We start from the raw sequence: 24,570 nt of genomic DNA, 5'->3' as shown, positions 1-24,570 counted from the left end.
AGAATATGATAGTAAGGTGCACCATGGTCTCTCCCCTAGAGATTTAAAGAATTAGGAGAAAATAAGAACACATGTTCCTTAGTAAGAGGCCTGTTTAGAAAGCTTTTTTACTACTGTGTCCAAAAGATCTGACCAGAGCAATTTTAGAGGAGGAAAAGTTTATTTAGGGGCTCATGGTGGAGGTCTCAGTCCATAGACAGCAGGCTCTATTCCTCGGGGGTCAAGGTGAGGTTGAACATCGTGGCAGAAGAATATGGCAGAGAGAAGCAGCTCACATGATGATCAGACAGCAGAATGAGACTCCACTCACCAGATACAATATATATATACCCCAAAGGCACGCCCCCCAATAACCAACCTCCTCTAGCTACAACCTACCCACCTCCAGTTTCCATTCAGTAAACCCCATCTCCAGATTAATTCACTGATTAGATTAAGGCTCTCATAACCCAATCATTTCTCCTCTAAACCTTCTTGCATTGTCTCACACATGAGCTTTTGGGGAATACCTCATCTCCAAACCACAACAAGGCCCTAACTGTATGAGAATCAAGGAGGAAAAGAAATAAGTGAAAACTGACTCCAGAGGCCAAAACCAAATGGAAAGCAAAAGATTCCCAAGGAAATTACAGAATAAATATATTGTAGCAGTTATCTATCAGAAAAGATAAGGATAGATTAACCTAAGTTATCTAAGACATATACCATTTGCCGGTTTCCACTCGTGAGATTCCCTCAATCTGTCAAATTGGAGCCATTTGAAAATATTTTCTAACTGGGCTTTGTGTCCTTCTGGTCTCTCCTGATTCATTTGTTCTTGCCATTTATACATTCTGCAGAGTTTCTTCCTACAATTCCTCTCCAAGGTCCTGGCTTCTTCACTATTGATTCAGTGTTCCTCTTTTCCCTTTCAGGTTTTCCACAGTAAATATTATTTCCTTTAGTAAACAGTACTAATTGAGTTGTTAACACACTAGTTCCTCATTTCTTCTTGACTGTTCCCAAAACTAGCAGCTACTAAGCTTTTAATAAGAATCTGTCCTTTCCATTCTCCCACCTTGGTCCTTTATTGTATGGTGATCAAGAGAGCCAAGACAAAGATGGTTGGGTCCAGAGAGAAATTCTGATCTCCCCATGGGTTGATGCCAATAAATTTTGAGAAAGCCTCAGCAAACAATGACAGATATCAACAGGGCACTTACTCATCTTCTGGACACACTGCTACCATCTGTCTCACCCCAAATGAAAAGCTTTGAAGCATGGCTCTTGGCATCCCCTTTTGATGGGTCTCTAAGATCTTAGCTCTTCCATAGTTATGGGAAATATCATATAGTCAGCTACCCTCATCCACCACATCCATGATGTGATTATCTTCCCATCCCAACATACTTATTTCACCAAAGGAGAACACCTACAGGTTGTATAATTCCATGCATGTCCCTACATGTGGAGTTCAAAACTGAAAATGTGCTATAGGATACTTCTGCAGAGAAAAGAGGTCTTTAAATAAATGAGATCAGCTGGTAAGAAAGGCATGTAAATTACTTGAGAATCCTGGGTAGTTTCAAGTTGTAGGTGATCCAAATAGAAAGGGTTGGGGTTGTTTGTTTGTTTGTTTGTTTGTTCATTGAGGTGAAATATATACCTCAGTGCACTTTGGTTTTCTCTTCCCAAGCTGACATTCATCAGCTTAACACCTTGCTTGTCTTTTTTTCAAGTGACTAAACCATCTACTCTTCATCGTGTTGCTTTCCTTTGGGAGTACAGTCTTCTGAGTCTCAACCACTTCCTGACAGGTCTCATTATTATGTCTTTCTTACTGCTTGGTCAGTGGATGAGAAAGGACTCCTGGAGGTCAAAACTGGGTTAAAATATAAAACGAACCGAGGGCTATGCCATGAAACACCCAATCCTGCACTCTCAAGATTTGTTACTAATTAAAGATGTTTTTCCCTCCTCCCTCTTTGCAGGGAAATACACTGGTGAGGGGAACCACCCTTATAAACAGGTAATCATCTGGAATCAGCTTGAGGCATGGAGGGATGATGAGATGTGGGAGACAGTCAGTAAAGGAAGGAAGTTCTGGGAAAAAGAGGGGGTTATTTTTTCTCTCCCATTTTTTCTTGAATCTTTTATTCAAGATGTCCAAATCAGTTCAAAAAAAATTTTAGACTGATATTTATACCATGAATACCTGGAATAATTCACTTGTGTGGAATGAGAACTAAGACTCCAACACATAAATTTGTCCAAATTAAAAGAAACATCCTCAGGCAACTGTATGGCTAGATTTTAAGCAACCCCTCCAACAATGACAAAAAGGTTTTAGATGTTTAAGAGAAAGACCTGCAAGCAATATTTCTAGTTGTGGACATTTTCCAACCACATATTGATCTTGATGGATTTTAGAGTTTGTAATATGAAGGTGCCGCAGTCCGGCTGCAGCCAAATTAAAAGAAACATCCTCAGGCAACTGTATGGCTAGATTTTAAGCTACCCCTCCAACAATGACAAAAAGGTTTTAGATGTTTAAGAGAAAGACCTGCAAGCAATATTTCTAGTTGTGGACATTTTCCAACCACATATTGATCTTGATGGAATTTTAGAGTTTGTAATATTTTGCCAGGCGCCATCCAGACTTGTTTACAGACTCTAACAATTCCCCCTTTTGTTTAATTTAAATAACGACCATAGTGGTTTTTACATAAACACCACAAATAATCTGCTATGAGCAGAAGGGGAGGATACAAAAATGTCACAATACCAAGCCAGTTGATGGCTCCATGCAAGAAGCGCTTGGAAAAATTATACCAGCAATGACACCATTTGCAAAGATACCGAGTTACAATTTGTTGTAGATTACAGTTTGTTGTCTCAGTCCAGGTAAAGTAGTGTCTCAATAGATTAACTCACAGTCCAGGTAAATCACAGTCCAGTTAAGTTCTGCAGGCAGCTAGCTTAAATCACAGTCCAGGTAAGTTCTGCAGGCAACTAGCTTGATCCGAAGTCTCCTCCATTTCTCAGCCGAAGTCTCCTCTGGTTTTCAGCAACACAGGAAATTCTTCCACCCTTGTTTTCACCGGCACTGGGATGAAGGCGGGAACTCTAGCAATGCCGCTAAAGAAAATCCTGTAGCATTCCACTAAGAAAACAACCTTCTGGAAAATTTAGTACATTATCTCAAGGTTTTTTACATTTGAAATAAGCCTTAATAGTGCTCATTACTCATCAGCTTCCAGGTGTGGGAGAACCATTGTAGTTACTGGCCTTGGAAATGATCAAACTTCAGGGACCCAGGCCAGGCCGTCTTCTGCCTGCAGCGTCCCAGGCAGCCCCAGATGGCCCCGGGGAGAGACTGGGGAGTGTTCCAACTCAAACTGCCACTGGGCACGGGAGCAAGAGCCTGGAGACTCTGCCTCCAGGTCAGATCTAGATTTGGGCTCGGGCAGTGGAAGAGCCAGCTCCCCGGGCAGGAGGCGGGGAAGGGCCAGTCGCTGCTGCCTCTTGGAAAATCCTTGCTGCGCTGTGACCGGCTTGCACACTCGGCAGCCGCCTCTCCGCTTCACGCACCCTCCGGTAAAGAAAAGTATTTAGTAATAGCCTTTTGCTGCAACTTTTTTCCTGATAATCCTTCTTCTTCTGAACTTTCTTTTTCTTTCTGACTAGAGTTCCTGGGCTTCCATCAACACATGCCCTAACTAGTCTTGGTTCCACTGGGGTGCCTCCTTCCCTTAGTAATTTACTTCTCACCCCTTCCATATTTTCATCATAAAGACAATACAATACACTGAGACAAAACAAGACAAACATACTGTATCAATCTTCTCCATTTTCTCGAAATGGTCATTTTTCCTCTCACCCTATCTGCCTAGGGACGAGCAGATTTGCTCCTGTCCTATCTATGAACAGGCAGCTTTTTTTTTCGTCACTTATCCCCGAGTGTCCTGGGGCTCCCCGTAATGGGCCACCATCTGCCGCAGTCCGGCTGCAGCAAAATAACGGGGGGGTTAAGAAAAACTTGTGTAGATTGATATAGCAGGAATGGGAGCGTTTATTGTAGGACAGGAGGGGTATTTATACATTCCACACAGCTTATCTAATTAGCATAAACTAGATACATCAGTCAACCAATAAGAAATCTCCACACTTAATGGCTTGCTGGTGTTACTTCACAAACCACTCCCTCTGGCATTTTGCCAGGTGCCATCCAGACTTGTTTACAGACTAACATTTTCCAGGCGAAATGCCAGGTGCCATCCTGACTTGTTTACAGACTCTAACATGAAGATATTTAATAAAAAATTTTAAATTTGTAGAGAATGATTTTAAAAAACAAAACAAAAAACAAAACTAGTGTACCAAAAGAGTAGAGAACTTAGAAGGGAAACTTGTTATAATTCAGGATCTCTGCCCTGATTATTATGTGGCTACAAGATGTTCAACTGGTCTACCCAATTTAGAAACTGCCAGATTCACCACATTCTTATCAGAATCTTTAGAGAAATAACATTAAAATCAATATCTTACCATCACAGAAAATATCACCAAAAAGATAGAAGAGAACATAGTTTTATTATTAAACATTATTCCCAAATGTAATGTACATCGTAGATAATTCACTGAAGAGATGGCAAACAGAAATTTCACTCATGCTTTTACATAGCTAGGCAGATACAACCCATTGCACACATGTTGTCAAGATAAACAACAATTAACAGGGCTGGACAATATCACTTGTCACACATAGTTCTTGCCTAACACATGTGGTAATGGGGCTGATAAGCTTGTCAGTTAACTGGCTTGGTACAAAGGAAAACTCTCTCTCTTTTTGACCAAAGGGAGCTTTGGAAAGAGGTGCCTGCAGAACTTAGGTTCTTGTACTCCCACAAACGTGCTGTTTCCCTTGATGGCTGGATATCAAGGAAATGCCTCCCAGGAAAGGTATTCCTGGATCAATCCCCAGTACCAAAAAAAAAAAAAAAAGAGTTTGGTCATATTTTACTGTAGACTATGTGTATGCCTCCCACTGCCTACCTCCTGCCATAGGTTGAAGTTCTCACGCTCATTGTGGTGGTATCAGGGGGTGGGGGTCTTTGGAAAGTGATTCGGTCATAAGAGTGCCATTGTGGTGAATGGGATTGGCACCCCCAGAGAGTTCTCTTGCCTATTTCTTCCATGTGAGAATACAAACAAAGCAGTCTGCAAACCAGAAGAGGGTTCTCACTGCAATGTAACCATATTGGTCCCCTAACCTTGAACTTCAGCCTTCAGAGATAGGAGAAATAAATCTCTCTTGTTTATAAGCCACTCCATCTATAGTACTTTGTTATTGCAGCCCAAAGTGACTGAGATGCATTTCAAAGGTACAGAGAAAGAACATTAAAAGTTTTCTAAAATAAATCCTTTAAGAAAAAGGAGTAGTGAGTAGTCTCTTATTTTCAACAGAGAATTGAGTCTCTTATTTTTAATTTGTGTTTGCCTTTTCATGTGCAAGAGACCCAAGATAAGCTCTTTGATGATCAGAGGAATTTAATTTAATCTTGAGAGCTTTATGTAATCTTGTTTTGGGGAACCTAATATAATATCTAGGAGGAAATGACTGAACTCTTGGCTCAGTTACCAGTAGGCTGCCTGATTGTGGGGGAAAAAAGATCCATGTTATCCTCAAAAGGAAGGTTGCTATGACGTGGATAAATTAAAAGTGGATAGTGAAAATAATAACTGGCTCAACTAAATGGAATGTTTAGGTGAAAATGGAAGAAAAGGGTAATGACAGCAAAAGTGGCAGGCATCATCAATATTCAGGATCTGGGAATCTGTTTTGTCTCCACTTTCTCCTATTGAAAAGCCACAGAAAATCTGTTCTATTTAACCTAGTTTGGAGGAATTGAAATCCAATTATAAAAATTGTGTTTTAGAGCCAAAACACATAAGCAGGGAGCTGAATTCATCTGCTCCATGAAGTACATGAACTAAAGGTTGAGATGGGCTTGCTTGTCCTCCAACAGGATATGGCCAGCATTTTGTAATGGTTTCAGTAAAGTAACCTGCTACTAGTGGGCAGAACTTCTTAGGATAATTAAATATGGATACTAACGGTTCAGTTAAATTTACTAGAGATAGGGCTGGAGCCTGAAGAAACTTGGAGGATTTGGACATGCCACATTGGAAGGGACCAAGGTCATGGCGAGAACAGAAATGGAAAATGTGACTGGGATATTATCTGCTGGCCACGTTGCTTTTAATGGAATACATAATTGGGATGGATGGGATGTGTGACTAGGGTATATTGCCCTTACACTTTTCATGAGGGATATCAACTTAGTTGGCCCTTTGCCTGGTTTTAGTCAGCTATGCTAAATGGCAACCTTGGAATCGTACCTTCCTCTATAGTAAAAACATTTGTAATTCCAATTGAGCAAGTCAGGTAGAGATTTAGGGAAAGAATTAAAAAAGAATCAAGTAGGTTCTGGCATCAAGGGAGACTGGAGTGATAAGGCAGATTCTTTGGTTTGATCCCTAAATCACTGTTCTGAAGAAAATGATTGAGAAAATAATTTTGACCCCACTAATTCCTTTTTTAAATATCCTATCTGGTCAGTATCCCAGGCGGATATTTTCTGGAGATTAACAGTGGAATACAATAAGGTGGTTTCCCCTATTGCTTCAAGAATATCTATCATGCTAGTATCTAATATACTAAGACTATACAGAAGTTTGGCATGGAAAGGATGGGGTCCCTTTTGTGATTTCTGTTGTTATGGTTTCTTTCTAACTGGGTCTCAAGTTCTTTTTCTTGAAAGTGCCCATAAACAAAAGAGCCAAAAATAGTCACGTTTTAAAAGAGCCAACCTGGAAAAGTTAGGTTTGGATGTGTGGGTCAGGAGAAAGAAGTGAAAATAAAATGCATGAATCAGAAGAAAAGCATTGCTTACCGGTCCTGGAGAGGTTAACAGTGCAGATAGGAGACCTACAAGAAGAGTGAAAGCACAGCTGGGAGCCAACCAGAGAGCAAGGAGCCTTGTGGAGAGAGGGGTGTGGGAGGAACGTGGACTTTATCCCTTGGACTTTCACATGGGGTTGGGGGTTGTGGATTGAGCAAAGAACACTGGCACCAAGTGGGGAAGTTACTCTCTCTGGTGTTGACCATTAGGTTTATTATGATCAACAGCTATGGGATGTGCTGGGTCTGGGTCATTGAGATGGAGAACAAATGAGCTATACCACCATCAATCACTCTGGAAGTTTTAATTAGAGTACATGTGAAGCGGGTTATGACTGGGTCTAAACGCAGTATAACAAACCTAATGCACATTCTGAGGCAGCAACTATATTAAACAAATTTACTACAGACCAGTATGTCATTACAGATTTGATTAAAGTTGTTCTTTCAAACTCAGTTTTGAAATTCAGCCAGAAAATGTTTTCAACCAGCATAAGGACTGGAACCTTTGGTCAAATCAAGTACAACTACCCAGGATACCCACAAGCTCCTCACTCAAAAAGCTGCCTGAGGGATCTGCTCCTTAAAACCTATTTGAAAGACAATTTCTAGCTTGCTTACTGGGCATCTGTGGAAATATTCCCCACTGTCCAAGGATATCAGAGAACCTAAGATGAGAAATACTGATCTCACTTAAGTGATATCAGATAAGCATTTGAAAAATGATAGAGAAGCTTAGCAAAGCTCAGTCTTAGAACGGAAGTGCTACAATCCCCAACACAGTGGGGTGAGGGTGACCAGTGGGGAAGGACTACCTCCCAAATAGGAACAGTCTACTTCATTGCCTGATAAAAGGAAAGTGACCATGACACTTGGAGCCACCAAGAGATCTTTATTATGGTGGTGTCTGATTAACGGGGAAGGAAGAGAAAAAGAGAAAGTGAGAGAGAGAGCAAGGAAAGAGGGAAGAAAGAGAGAGAGGGAGCGAGCACAGTGAGAGAGAGAGAAGAGAGAAGAGAGAGTGGGGTGGGGAGAGCAAAGCGCAAGAGAGAGAGAGAGAGAGAGAGAGAGAGAGAAAGTGAGAAAGAGAAGAAAGAGAGAGGGGGGAGAGGGGAGAGTTTTTATAGCCAAAATCTAATGGGGTCTTTGGGACTGCAAGCTGCCTTGTTGGCGTACAATGATTGGATCATACAGTAGTTGCTAAGGATGTCATCTTCTGCCTTCAGGCAGCCGGGGCAGGGGTCAGATGTGGGTTTCTGTTGCACCACACGGGTGAGGGTCAAGTGTTCAGCCCACCCTGCAACTGACATTTGTTCAGCCTGCTCTGCAACTAACACCTGAAAGTCTGAAAACAGAATCTTCTATTTTTCATACTAATTCCATTGCTCTGTGGTCTACAACTTATTTGTTCCTGCAGCCAAGGCAAAGCAACCACCTGACTTATTGACGGGAGTTCTCAGATTGAGGTTCATGCCGCCAGCAGCACATATCCCATTGATTCTTGTCATTTCTCTATAAAGCAATAGTGTACACTGTTTACTAGAGAGTGTCTCAATCTTTAATCACCAACAATCAAAATGCATAGTTCTTCCCCTGAGGACCAGACTGAAATATGCTTTCTGTTTGCTTATATCCGGGAGTCATTCTTAGTTTCCTTGAATAGGGGGTTCTGCTTTTTATTCAGCATGATTTTTGCCGCTGACTGCATATTCACATCACTTAACTGTATACTAGTATTAATATGCCATTATAGGCCAATTAGAAGAGAATATCTGAGCATAGGGATCAAGGATCAGTGCTTTTTTAAATTGTCCAGGTGATTCCAATAGGCAGCCAGAGTTGAGAGCCATTGCTTCTCAAACACAAAAATAAACGGAGTCATTTAGAGATCTCATTAGAATGCAGATTCACACTCAGTATGCTTAGGGCAGGGTTCCCAGTGGGTAATGCTCTGCTATGGGCCACACTTTGAGCAGTAAGGCTTTGATGGTCCTGTTTTCCTCTAAATGATTGTAACTTCACATGGAGGGATGACTTTTCTAATTTGTCACTTTAATCAAGATTCATTAGTGCAAATTTTAGGAAATTTCTCTCAGTATCTCTCTCTCTCTCCCTGTCTGTCATGTTAAATAACTACAGTTCGTTTTGAACTCAACATTGAGCTTACTGTCTTTGGACTGCTCTGGTGGTTTCAAGTGACACTTCCCAGGGCCAGAAGGCCTGGCTAGCACACATGGGAAGTGTAGAGGAAAAGGAGATGGGTGTAAATAAGACTGCCAAACCTCTTCTCTATTCTAATGAGGAAATGCCACTTTTCATTTTGTTTTATTTTCATCCTTGGTTGTGATATTTCATTTGAAAAGGGATTTTCAGTTGAAAAACAGGAAAAGCACTCATTTTGTCCAACACTTTTTTGGGGCACACATTATAAAGCACAGACCTGATCAAAAAGCCCTAAGCAAAGTGTCTTTTCTTTTCCCAATTTCACTTGCTAATACTTCATATTGAATTTCGTTGGCAACCCTGGATGTCCCAGCCCTGCCAACCTGAGCAACCCCTGATATTGTTGTCTTGAGCTTCTAGTTCCAAGACTCTGCATAACCACTAAAAATGTGAAATCAGTTTTTATGACCTCTTGTTATTTAATTGAACCTGAGAAACTTTGGAGATTTCATTCCATTGGAAATCTAATTCTCTCTCTCTTTTTTTTCTTTTACAACAATGAGAAGCAGGAAACTGAAGAAAAAATTCTGAGGACTATATACAGAGAGGCCTGCATTTCTGTGATCTGACCAGATTCTATTCTGTCCTCAGCTGTTCACAGTTGAGCACATGTTGATTCTCTACTGCATACTCAGCAGGGGCTTGAGAAATAAAGGCTGTCCAAGTGGTATAAACCATAACCATTAAATCATCAAGCTTACAATTTCACTAGGGAAAAAAAAATAAAAGCCCATGGAATGAATAAGAAACAATGAATGACAGTATGCAATAAAATTCTGATATCTCTATTTGCACAGTACCTGCTATAAGAATTCACAAAATGTAAAGCTGCTTTGTGTATGGGTCTGCAAAGAGGCTCTAGACTGAACTGTATTTTGAGGGGATGGATGTGATTAGGAAGAGAATAGGAGAGGCTGCTTTGAAAAGGGATGCATGGATCCATAAAATGTGTTCTCAGAGTATACTCAATTTAAGTTGAAAAGAAACATCATTTTCCAGGTCAATGTATGTGGAATGGCCTTGCATTGCCCAGAGCTTAAAAGAAATAAAAGGGACATTGGGTTAAGGGCTGACCTAGAAGTCTAATAGAACTCGACTGATAGTAGTTTCATAAAGTAGAAAGACTGAGTGGAAACTAGTTGCCTATGAAAATAATGGAGGGCAATTAAAAGGCTAAAAGTCCTATTTCTTCATTCTCTAGACAAAGACTTAATACACTTAGCAAATGCAGTAAAACAACAAGTAGTGATTTTAAGAAAGATCCCAATATTCACATAACTCTGATACCTGACTTCCACTCTAGACTAAAAGGCCATGCTATCATTTCTGTAGTGCTTTTCAATCTTAATTTTTTAACACAGTACTTTCTGTCAGCATGACTTCATTCACCATTTGCCCTCAATGAAGAGCAAAAGCAATACAGCTTCTAATCAATGTCTCTCAGAAAAGACCAGCTGAGGCTCTGTATTGTGTTGCCCTGGAGCTCTATCAGGTGTAGGGTGTAACCAATGTAACATAGTGAATTTATTTTCTGCCGATCTCACAGTACGCTAAAAATGACAGCAGTAGTAAGAATATCCAATGCAACTTTTTGAAATATTAAAGGCAATGTAAGTTTCTATGAAACTACATTTCTTTGTCTTTCAACCCATTTTATTAGTAGTGTCATCTACAAAACACATCTATTGAAAGGCATCTAGGTTGGCTCCACAGTTTAACTATTGTGAATTGTGCTGCTATAAACACTGATGTGGCTGTGGCTCTGTAGTATGCTGTTTTAAGTGCTTTGGGTAAAGAACAAGGAGTGGGATAGCTGGGTAAAATGGTGGTTCCATTCCAAGTTTTCCAAGGAATCTCCATACTGCTTTCCATATTGGCTGCACCATTTTGCAGTTCCACCAGCAATGTATAAGAGTGCCTTTTCCCCCACATCCTCTCCAACACTTATTGTTGTTTGTATTCTTAATAGCTGCCATTCTGGCTAAAGTGAGATGAAATCTTAGAGTAGTTTTGATTTGCATTTCTCTAATTGCTAGTGATGTTGAACATTTTTTCATGTATTTGTTGATTGATTGTATATCCTCTTCTGAGAAGTGTCTGTTCAGTTCCTTGGCCCATTTATTGATTATTTGTTATTTTGGTGTTTAGCTTTTTGAGTTCCTTATATACCCTAGAGATTAGTGCTCTATCTGATGTACAAGTGGTAAAAAATTGCTTCCAAGCTGTAGGCTCTCTACTCACCTCAATGTTGAGCTATGTTCCTGTTACTCCTAGTTTTTCTAGTTTTGAACATGAAATGGTGCTCTATTTTGTCGAATGCTTCTTCTGTGTCTATTGAGATGATCATATGGTTCTTATCTTAAAGTCTACTGATGTGATGAATTACATTTATTGATTTCTGTATGTTGAACCAAACTTGCATCCCTGGGATGAATCCCACTTGATCGTGGTGCACTATCTTTTGTTATATTTTAATATTCGATGGAATATTACTCAGCAATAAAAGAGAATAAAATTATGACATTTGCAGGTAAATGGATGAATTTGGAGAATATAATGCTAAGTAAAGTTAGCCAATCCCAAAAAAACAAATGCCAAATATTTTCTCTGCTATAAGGAGGCTGATTCATAGTGGGGTTGGGAGGGGAAGCATGGAAAGATTAGATGAACTCTAGATAGGGCAAAGGGGAGGGAGGGGAAGGGATGGAACAAGGGGTATAAAAAAGATGGTGGAATGAGATGGGCATCATTACCCTAAGTACGTGTATGAAGACACTAATGGTATGAATATACATTGTATACAACCAGAGATATGAAAAACTGTGCTCTAAATGTGTAATGAGAATTGTAATGCATTCTGCTGTCATATATAACAAATTAGAATAAAAAATTTTAAAAAAGATTAATTTAATATTTAAAGTAATAAAATATTTTCAAAAAATATCCCCAAACATGCACAAGGAGTGCTCATATTGGATTCATATATCAAGTTACAATTTAAATATTTTGGGTTATTCTCATCTTTCCTTCTACTATCTTTTGACCTCCAAATATTCATGCACTTTTTATGCAAGATTTCAAGTATTTATCTATTCATTTTAATCACAATCATCACGCATGAGTTATAAAATTCTTCCATTTTCCTGGATGGGATTTTTGTCTGCTATTTCATATTAACTAGAATAATCTTTGAAGAGGTGAGAACAATACCAAACCTGTGCATGAGGAGAAAAATCATCCTTAGAAGATTATAAATGGGAATACAATAAGTAAATTCTGCGATAATTAGACATGGAATTATCTTTTCCAACTCTCTCAATTTTGCCTGTCAAATAGAAAATCAAATTACTGCTAGAAAATTGAGTGAATGGAGAATTAAAAGTGTAGAGAGGGGAGGTGTTAAATAATTTACTGAAAAAACTGAATGTAAATTCTTTAGGGAGGTGTGATGGGTATTGCCAGATATGACAGAGGAACCCTCTTCCATTATGCTTATGTCCTAGTCTCTCTACTGTGCTCTAATTATATTTTTAAGTGAAATTCATTTTTGGAACTTTATATATATCATGAAAAATGCACATATTATAGGTATAATCACAAAATGAAAACATTCCTGTGGCCAATATTTAAGTGAAGAAATGAAGTATTACTAGTACCTTAGGAACCCTCTCACATCTTCACCCAGTTATTAGTGAACTCTTTTCCCCTGAGGAACCAGTATCCTGACCTCCAACATTGCAGTTTAGTTTTGCAATTTTTTAACTTTAAACGAATTGTCCTTTTTTACCCCATTCACTTTTGCCTTCAGCTTCTTCTGGCTCAGCCCTGTGTTTGTTTGTGGGATTCATCCCATGATTTCCCACAGTCACAGTTCTTTAATTTTCACTTATATGTAGCAGGACTCGGTACATTTTTTCTTTAAAGGGCCAGATGGTGATTATTCTGAGTTTTATGGGCCATTAAAATCTTTGTTGCAACTATCCACACTGTCCTAAAGTATAAAAGCAGTCATATATGATAAAAAACAAATAGGGGGATTGTATGTACTTCAATAAAACTTTATTTGTAAAAACAGGGAGAGAGTTCAACTTGGTCTACAGGGTTTAACCTGTATCCTCTGCAATATAGTATTCCTATTTTTAATACATTGCAACTCATTTTTTTTTATTGTTGCATACTGAGGTTGTTTTGAGTTATAGCTTTTACAAAAAAAAAGTTTACTTTGAAAATACTTGGGTATATTTTTGATGCAATTATGTATACATTTTGTATGAAACTAGGCATGAAGTTGTTGGGTCACAGTGTATAAATAGTTCAGCTTTTATTAAATTTTTCCCATTATATTCCTACCATCAATGTTTTCAGATGCTATTTGTTCCATATGCACTTCAAACTTTATCATCAATTTTTTAAGTTTCAGTCATTCTGGTGTATCATGTATCTCACTGTAGTATTAACTTGAATTTTTCTGATGATAAATGAATTTTAACACCTTTATTGTTGACCATTTAGATATTCTCTCGTTAATTTTTTTCACAAAAGTCTTTTACTCATTGCTATGGTTGTCTTTTTAACATGAATTTCATAAATTTCTTTATATATTGAGTGTAAAAGTACTTTGTTGATGTTGTGTAAATATAAATATCTTCTTCCTTTGACCCTCTGTATTATATCTAATTCACTTAATTTCTTTTACTGATTCTCTGCTAAGTAAGTGTTAAGACAAAGCTTTCTTTTGGTATTTTAGTGCAAATGTATGCCATTACATTTTAACAAATGTGTAGAAAATTATATTGAATTTCTGGCACTATTCTTTTGACAGATTTTACATTGAATAATTTTGTATGACAAAAATAAAGACAGAAAATACATATCACACTCAAATCTGCAATATTACAAATATTTTCACAATTTAGCTTAAACACAAAATTATTTGCTTTCCCAAACCTGTCATGACAATATTTTAAAATTAGTATGTACTAGAAAAGCTTGGCTTATATTTTGCTTATTTTTTTTTTGTGGCACTACTGCAGAATTATCATGATGGATATATCAATAAAAGATTGAAAACTAATGCTCTCAATTAAAGAGAATGAGTCCACAGGTCATTGGTTGGGAAGAGCCTTCAATTAGGTCCAGTAAAAGCCTGCCACACCATGGTCCCTCAAAGATTCTAGTTCCTTAGAGATTTTAGACAGTAAAGTTGCAATGAAATACAGAAATCAGTGTTCATATTTCCCAGGAAGAGCTGCTGTCAGTAGGGAAGTTCCACAAAAGGTGAGGGAGCAAGTCATGAAGTGCCACAGTCAAAGAGAACAGGTAAGTATAAATGCCCAAAAGGAACAGCATGAACATTTTTTTTCTTTCAGGACATCTTCTCATTCCATAAATCTAAGTTTATGGCAGCAAGCTTTCTTTGATTGCAATCTGTTTTAATTTGACTCAACAAATATCTTTTAAATAGAATCACTTCATAGAGAATTCCTAACAGGAGCAAGTCAACTTCAGGATTAAAGAGGCAGAATAGAGAGTCATATGCAGAAATTGAGGGTTTGTGAAACTGACCAGGAGAATAGAGCTTCCATTGACCAGGCTGTTTGCATTCTATGTGAAAATAAAATTAGCCAGTAACTATACATTTGTCACACAGAAGGCATGGACAACTAGATTACAGTACCATTAAATGAGAAATTTTCTGTTACCCTATATCCTTTCCATCCTTAACATGCCCAGTATCCTCATTTGACCCTGGAAGGAGCCATACATTTCAGCCAGCCAGTGAAGGAGATTAAAGGACAAATTAAGAGGATTATGAGGCCTCCCTTGTCTACTAGTTTCTGCCTTGTGTGCACCTGAACAGAAAGGGCAGTAGTTTATTTTAAAAGGGGTTTAAAATTATACTTGATTGGACAAAAAGTTTAACATCCAGAAATATAGGTTATTAATTTAGACCTGCCAGAGAGAATGTAGGTTCTCCTAGAGTCACTGTCAGCCTAGAGAGGAATGAGCCCACAGGTGAGTCTAATGACACTGGGAAAATAAAGAACATTTCTTTTTTTGCACACCATGGTGCCCGGGTCATTAATTAAACCCATGTCATTTTCTTTTGTCCCTACTTGATACAAATGAAGGTGATCACCTATGCTGCAAGATGAATCACAAACTCCAACTGATGGCTCTGCAAAGACCGCATGGTTGCTTTTATTTAATCAAACCTATTTGTAAAAAGCACCAAAGGAAATGAAGCACTGTGATTGAATGCAGCCAAGCTTTTCCCTGAAAAGATCTCCAGAGAAAGAAACAGGATGAAGCCTGGAGGAGAAAAAGAGATATGATGTATGAGAATGAGAAAAAAAATAATAGAATAAGAAATAATACCAAGAAGACTTGTACTTTTTGGTTGGTTGCAGAAGACCATTCAAATAGGATTGTGACTTTCTTTCTTATACCATTTTTTTTTTCCTCTTCCAGCCACAGTGAATTTCTCCCTTTTGCTTGCTATTCTCTGTTCAGGTCATTGCTTTCCCTGAAATGGCTTCTTCAACAAGCTTATGTCTCCCTCCACTTTTTCTCCCTTCACAATTTTGGGCTAAATGTCATCTCCTCCTCAGTGAAAAAATTCTCATCTCCTTTAGACAAATTGGATGGTCAGAACTTTGCCTTCCCTGTGGGTCACTATTATTCTTTCTTTGTTCTTTATCTACTTCACTGGCAGTGCATCTCCCCTATTCACTACAGCTATTTTCCAGCATGTGAATCTTCATTGAACTTAGAGTCTTTGGATATACTGTCTCCTTTTTATTTTTAATCTCCAGGAACTAGCATAATTCCTCACACATATTAGGTGATTGGAGTGTTTATTTAGTAAGTTAACAATGATCTTTTGGTATGACTAATAACAGAATAAAGAAGAAATCTTATTGTTAGTAGATGGCATTAACTTCTAACCTTCATTTGTTTATTATTTATTTTTCAAAGACTCTCAGCAACAGAAATAAATAATGGTACCAAACCTTTCTCCTCTCAGCACTAAAGACTTCTTCCAGGCAGTCCAACACAGACCTAGAGCATTATCTTAACCCATTTTGTCCCAATTGGAGACTGCACTTGGTGTCCTCTAAGCTTTCTTCAAATCCTAATATTCTGTGACTCTGTTTCCATGCCTCAACAAAGGGAATTACTGATTATGCACAATTCTGGCAACATCCCAAGAGGATAAAGTAATTTGTCAAAAATCGTACAATTTATCAGCAGCAAAGCTAAAATCAGAACTCAGAATCACTGCAATGTATTTATCTCTTGACATCATATCACTGAGATATTTTCATTAAAACTGCTAGTGTTTGAACCAGCTTTCACTCCATTTTCTATTTTCTCTGACTCACAGTGAACAATGACATATTTCCTTGTTAAAATTGAAGGAAATATTTATGTACACACGTTTTACGTTTAAAATGATACATTAAGACATGAACAGCTATACTTACTTGGAATAACATAATTATCAAAGTTATTGAGAATATAGATAACAAATAATACCAAATTTAATTATTATGATCATGATGATATGTTCAATCTTTGAATTAATAGTCCATTTTCTAAAGTTGTTTTTATCTTGTTTCACTTAGAATCAAATAATTCCATATTTTCTAATTTTAAGGACGTTTTCTCTCCTAAAGAGATTTTATTTAGTATTTTAGATCTCAGAATTGGAGTAATTTATGTGTTATTTCTGTTAGTTTGAGTTAACTTTATTATCTAACTTAAATTTTTATTAAAATGTTTCAACAATAGTATATTTGCTCAGTTAATAATACTTCACAGAGATGACTTGTAATTGTCCAGCCTTCCACAAAATTGTCTTCATAAAAGTATTTAGGATATCTAATGACATACACACTTCTTTATGAATATGAATCTCACAATGAGAATGGAATGTAATACAATGAATCCAAAAGAGAAGAAGAATCATCTTACCATACAAATCACCATTTCCTTTGCATAAATGAAATTTCATAAATAGAAAGATGAAAATTTTCATTGAAGACTTATGACATAGGGTCAATAGCAACATGATTGATTTTAAGTGCTAAAAAATAGAAAACATTTACATATATTCTAGTAAACCTATTTAAGGCTTTTAACTGTTGAACTTGATGAACAACTTTTGCAGTGTCTCTCATCTTTAGGCTTAATTAATTAGTAATTAATGCTTTATTAAACTATAAACTCAAACATCTTGAAATTATTTGCTACTTACACTGATGATAGCCATAATTTTCTGTATGTATCAGATACAGTGTTAGTCACTATAAATAATGTGATAAATACATTATTTCTAAATGAGCCATAGCATAGCTTAGTATATAGCCTCTAGTTTTAAAGCTAGCATGCTGCAGTTAAAATTTCAAAGCTTCAAACTCCAGCCTGCACTATTAATACCAAACTGCTTGGAATGAGCTGTAATGTTGTTTTTACTTCAGAAGATGTGTTCTCCTGTTAGGAACAATTCTAAAAAGGACTTTTTAATAAATCGGTTATTTCTACAGGTTTTGGCATTAGACACACCTGAACTTATATATTGCTTTCAAATTTATTTGGCGGGGGCAACATTATTTGGCCTTGCTGGGCTTTATAATTCTCATATAAAAAGGGGAGTAGTAGACATGTTGAAGCTATAGTGAGAACTAAATGCACTAGAGAATGTAAATTACTTATGTTATTTGACATATAATAAAATCTTAGCATGAAGTAATTATTATTATCTCAGGTTGACCTTTCAGATTGTCTTAAAAAATACTCTTTCAAAATGGTTTAATAACCCTCAAAGCACAGAATGTTCTCCAGTGTCATTCTTAGACTGAAATTCTGGTAAGATAATATAGTTTATTAGTTACTTAGGATATACTATCTAGAAAAATTCTGACCATCTAAATTGACTGAACAAGAATCGTGAACCTGACAATAAGAGCCAGCATGTTTTGCTTAAGGATTCTTCTCTCCAGGGAGTCAAAGCAACTCAGTCTGAGCAACTTTGCACAGGGCCTTGGCTGTCATCTTGGATTTTACTACTCTCATTATAGTCAGTAAAATTCAAAATTTTCCCACATTTCTTCCACTCAAATGTACCTTTTGGGAAGAGTGAGGTAAGACCATTATATTAATCTACTGGTATTACAGAAAGGCACTAGATACATCAAAATCACTACTGCTGGAAATGCGAAAAATCAGACAGATTTCATATTTCTGGAGCATGGAGTGAATGGGTGAGTTCTTTGTCTTGTGAATTCCAAAAATGAAATCCAAGGACACAAGAGAAAGAGCAAAGTTAACAGGATCTATTAAAGAAAGAAAGAAGGCAGAGCTCCCAATGAGGGAGGGGTGCCAATAGAGAGGGATGCTCATGGGTATCTGTTTTCTACAGTTGTGAGTTTTTGGGTTTTGTTGTTGAGTTTTTTTTATATAGGGATTAAACACAGGCACACTTAACCACTGAGCCACATTCACAGCCCATTTTGTTTTTTATTTTGAGACAGGTCTCACTAAGTTGCTGAGACCTTTGAATTTGTGATCCTCCTGCCTCAATCTCCAGAGCCACTGGGATTACACATCTGAGCCAACACACCTGGCAGTCTAGGGGTTTTTATGGGTTCCATCTATGTTGACAAGTGATTGTTGGGTATAGGATTTAGAAAGGGAACTCTATTTTGCCTTCTTCAGCAAATCTGAAGCAAAGTGATTTCTAAGCCTTAATTAACCTCAGAGGCAAGGGTAAGAGTCTGTGGGTGCAAGAGAAAGTAACTTAGGGGGTTGGCCATGTTTAAGGGCTGTTAAGGAACTGTCCTTGTGGCTAGGACTAGCTGGGATCAGAAGCTTCCCAATTCTCTCTTCCTCATTTTCTTCTCCAAGACAATTTTTCAAGCTGTTTTTGGGTGGTTTATCTTTCTGTCTCATTTACATTAAAAATTATCCAACTTTTGAGTTTATGCTTATTGGTTTGGTGACTGGGAGAGAAAGATCCAAAGAATGTGATCCACGAACAGTGGAGGGTAAAGTGACAGATTTTCTTTCTTTCTTTAAACAGAGAGGAAGTGCAGCTCCCACAAGGGAGAAGTCCCTAATAGGTAGCCGCTGAGTAGCTACTTTCTAGGGGTTTACATGGTGTTGCTTAAGGTGACTTTGAAAGCTATTGGCTGATGATTTTCGGGGAGGGGGGTTTCTTCAACCAATCAGAGTGAGACATGATCATACCTCCTCCTTGTCCAATCAGGATGTTGATCATGCTGTTCACGTGCCTGTTCATTTGCTTGATCACCTACCTGCTGTCTGTCCAACCAGATACTTTGTCCATGGAATTGTTGCATTCCAGGTCCTACCCTGTCTGTCTATCACGTTTCTAGCTCCTGTTCTCATGTGGACCCAGTCTAATAAGATCCAATCCTTAGATTTTTATCAAAAGGATTAGAGGAAAATGCAAAACTCTCATTCCATTAAACTTGTAAAGATATTTTAAGATATGTGCCTACCTCAGATACTGCAACAGAACATGCCTGGAATTCATTCAACACAGAGAAAACCAGAGCCAAGAGATAGAGGAAGACAGATCTTACCTTTGAGTACCTGGATCAAGTCACAGGAGAGCTGCCCACCAGAGAATATTTAGATTACTTGAGTTAACCATTTTTCATCCTTTTAAAAGTAAGTTTAAGTTCAATTTGTATAATTTATAACCCAAAGAGACCCAACTAATATGAAATACATTTGTGAAAGTATGGTGTTGCAAATGGCTTATTGAGGTAAGGGTGAGGAGAATGGAAAAAGACCTGATGCGAAGGAACAAAGCCAAGAACCTCAATTTGAGAAGACCTACACTTTGGTTACTAACCCATGAGGTTCCAAGAATGTAAACAGATAAAAAGTGTGTGTCAAATAGATAAGGGCCAGAGATTGCTAACCCACTGACATAATGCCCAGAGCATTCTCTCCAAACTGTGTCAACAAGAATTGGGCTGTTTTCATCACACATCCTCTCAATAATGAGAATTCTCTTGGTTTGCCCAGAAATCAATGTTTTTTTTTTCTTTAAATCTTACTCATTTAGTTATTTTATCATGATTTTAAACTTTTCCTTTAATCATTATATACTCTCTGTTTGGGTGGTTCAACTTATCACCTGCTATTGTTTGCAAGCTATGAAGATCCATGATCAAAAGATAATCACATCAGTAGGAGATAAGGACCTGGAGCTAGATAGAGCAGCTTAGTGTGAATCTGTGTTGTTCAACTTGGAAATGGTTTAAGGGTGTCTTTAGTTGTATGTGTTAGGTTGTGTTTTACTAGGTGGAAGAATGTTCATAATCAAGTGTTTGGAAAGGAGGTTGACACTGAATGTTGCAGAGCCATAATATAATCTGAATTTTATTGAATGTTGCCTACCCAGTATCTATTTCTCTCCTTTGGATAAGAATCCTTTGGTGCTTAGTTTTCTTTTGAAGAATCACTTATTTGACTCACATAGTATCTGTAGGATACAACTTTCTCTTCTTTTTCAGAGGGATGAGAATGCTATCATGGCTCCTAGTCAACACTGAAGTAAACAGACCATTACCTTAAGCATTACCTTCTGTAATAGGCACGTGACTCAGTTCTGGAGCTCTGTTGTATTTCTACCAATTTCAACTGTGAAGAGGTGAGTTTGGGGCTCTTGGTAGCCCTCTTACTGCCATGAAGAGCCTGACTGAAAAGAAAACAAAATCTGAAGAATTCAGGCTAATGAAAGACAGAAAGATCCTTAACAAAGTTTAAGCACAAGCACCTTGTTACACATGAAATTATATTGATCATTATATTTTACTTATGTGACTAAATTCATTCTACAAGACTCAATTTCTCAGACTATAGGACTTGAGGTTGGTTGTTGCTTCAAAACAAGCAAGAAAAGGAAAAGCAAATCTACCAGGAAGTCAGAGTCTTCTGTAAATGTAATAAAACACAGGAGTGATTTCCAGTTGCCTTTGCTGTTTCTTTAGGTTGGAAATAAGTCATGGCTCTCATCCATTCTCGAAAGGATGAAATCATAGAAAAGCATAAACACCAGTGGGTGAGAAGTAAGGAAGACATCTTAAAGTGTGTTGACCACATCTAGGAAAATAAAACATAATATCCTAAAATTTCCCAGAGGAAAAATTTATTCTAAGAAAGATGAATGTTAAACTTAATAGTACTATCGGACTGTGGAAGTCAAAGGGACAATGGCTTCAAAGTTTTAAAAAAAAAATTGACTTCCCTACCAAAATGGCTTTTACTCCATAAATCTAGAAACCAATAGGAGGGTTCTGACAGCTGCTAAGTATTTCAATCCTAAGTATGCACTGAGGGATTAAAAATAAATGACTGCAGAGTATTTCTTCGGACACATTATAATCACTGTAATATGAACTTGGTCCAGGACTCTATTAATTACCTGGCCTCTATTTACTTCAGTGTTGACTAGAAGCCATGATGGCATTCTCATCCCTCAGGAGCAATGTCAGCTCAAAGTCTACACTGTGCAATCATGAGATCTAGATAAACTCTTTCCCTAGTGTAACTTTACTTTGGTAAATGGCTACAAGTCTGTTTTGGAAAGGAGTTGGGTAAAATTTTCCTTACATATTTTCAGTAGTGTTAAGCATACTTCCTCAAGAAGATCCAGTCTTAAATTCATGAGTGTTGCTTCTGAGAATGGGCTTATGACTAGAATCTGGAAAATAAATGTTTCTTTTGTAGTAGTCACCATATACTTTTGTTCAAAAGTAAAAAATCAAAATTCACAATTTGAATTTTTTTCCTGATTCTAACGTTCAGGCAATACTTTTGCTGTCTGTCCATCTAACTTTGAGGCTTAGCAACTCCATGTTCTATTAGCCATTACTGCATATTTCTATGGATAATGGAATTTTGTTTCCTCTTTGCAATTGATTTCCATTACATTTACCTTACCTCTGATGGTTAAGAGCTACCACATAGCTGTATTGTTTTGAATAACACCATTTTCATTGCAGGATTATTACACTGGCCTACAGAGAGCTGCAAATTCTTACAGGTTGAACAAAATCAGAGCTAGCTGAGTACTGCACTCAGAACTGTCTGCTACAGCTGAGTTGAATTCAAAGCTTTACTATGGAGACCTGGCATAAGGCACTAAATATGTCAGCTACAGATGTTTAACTATATCACTTGGATCTACAAAGTAACTATATGCTAGATGAATAAGTTCTAGAGATCTTCTGTGTAATATAGTTCTTAGAATTGACAATATGGTATAGTACACATTAAAAATTGTTAAGAGGGTAGATTTCATGTTACATTTTCTCATCACAAGTAAACAAACACAAACACAAAGGAATATGAGGGAACTTGTGGAGGCCTTGGATGTGCCCATGATCTTGATTGTGGCATAGGATCACAGGCATTTGCATGTGTCCAAATTTATCACATTGTACACATTAGCTAAGTGAAGTTCTTTGTTTAGTAGTTAAACCTCAATAAATCTATTAAAATAAGTATAATTAACAGAAATGCAAATAAGAAAATAGTTTATTAAGGTAAGTAATACCTCTTTTAAATAACCATATTTGATGTTTAATCTTCACCCTACCCCCCTTAGCAGGTACTTTCTAACTACTGTATCGTGAAGAAGGACAGGAACATAAATGGACTAATCTCTGCTCCTTATCTCTGGTAAAAACATCAGTGATGGCTTCAACAACTTGATTCATGGTGAGAAGAGTAGTAAGGATTATGCAGTGTGACCAAAGAGAACAGTTTAGTTTGCAAATGATAATCTGGGGAGCTATGTGAAATGCAGGAGACTCAGGGGCAGAACAGCACAGGATTGTGCAGCTAATGCATGGAGGGTTGGTGGAATGTCATGATGGAAATGTGTTCATTATAAGAAGGAAGCCTAATCTTTTATACTTTTCACACTAATATTTTTGTTTGAAGACATTAAACATATCTTCCCCACATAACATTGCCTCAGAACATTTTTATTTTGTTATCCTTAAGGTGGATTATCTTGCCATTGTACGTATTTATGTTGTAGATGACATTGAAATTTGCTGAGAGAAAAATTGGGACTTAGAATTTGGGAATATGAAGAGTATAATAATTGATAAAACTATTACGTATTTATGTCAATTTTATAAATAAACATAAAATATATCTCAGGGTATAACAAAGACATTTAAAAACTAAGATCTCCTAAGAATACTGCACTAACGAATTCTAATAAGTATTTAGATGTTTTTGGAATAAAGCAGGTGATTTAGGAGTGTTTTAATATAGGGAAAGAGGAGGGATGTAATATTGAAGCCAGCAAAGCATATACATAGAAACTTCCCTGGTTATGTAAAAGGTTTTGCTTTTACAAAGGTGATATCCAGAATATTCCACTGACGGATTCAAGGTATAAAGAAGCAAAAACTTATTATTTGTCATTCAACATTATTCAGCTAAAGAAGCCCAAATTATTCAGTATTTATTCCAGTGGAGAAGAAATAGTATCTGATATCATTATAAAGCCATAAAATAAATTTTTCTGCGAGGTTTATGGGGTCAGGTGCAGTCCTTTAAAGATCATGTCTCATCATATTGGAATCAAATTTTCCTTGTAAACAGATATCAATTCTCCATTATCCTTAATCAATTAACTGATTAGTTATCCCTAATCAATTAAATTGAAAATGTCCATACTTAAAGTTAAAATGCATCAAAATCTCTACAGTTTGTTAGAGGCAATTAGATATCAGTGGGAGGGCGCAAGGGGGTACCCAATCATCCCTTGTTTTAGAGATGTCTCTTATTCCCTTGAGGTCTTAACTGGTGGGTTTGGTTTCCACACTAAGAGGAAAATAGGAACAACCCTTCTTCCTCTTACTTACTAAATGTGAGACACACTGCAGTAACTGAAAAATTGTGTCCCTAAATGATGTGGAGTTCTTTATAATATCTTTTGCATTGCAGTTTTGAAACCCCCTTTTGAGCGCCACTTAGATAGTTATGGGTTAAGTGCCTGTACATTGAGTGTAAAATTATATCAACTTGTAGATGTCAATCAAATGCACTAGAAGAAAAATTTACATCTTTAATTTACATAAATGTAAAAAATATTTACTCCTCACTGACATAAAAACAGTCATAAACCTAAGTAGTGGTGCTCTCCATCTTTTGGTACAGCCTGCTCTGCTTTTTGTGAGGTGTACTGTGTGCTCTTGCTTTGCTGATAAATCACAAACCAGTGCTGCTTAAACTTCTCATGTTCAGTCTGAGTCTTCCCACTGAAATATTTCTTTGGGGAAGACAAGAATAAAAGGATCACCACCTGCCTGGAAGCATCTTGTGGCCAGTTAACAACTTTTCTT

The sequence above is a fragment of the Marmota monax genome, unplaced genomic scaffold (assembly GCF_021218885.2).
Source record: "Marmota monax isolate L192 unplaced genomic scaffold, Marmota_monax_Labrador192_F-V1.1 WCK01_AAM20220418_F8-fsc00132, whole genome shotgun sequence".
Taxonomy (NCBI): domain Eukaryota; kingdom Metazoa; phylum Chordata; class Mammalia; order Rodentia; family Sciuridae; genus Marmota; species Marmota monax.
This window is presented reverse-complemented; position numbering follows the sequence as displayed.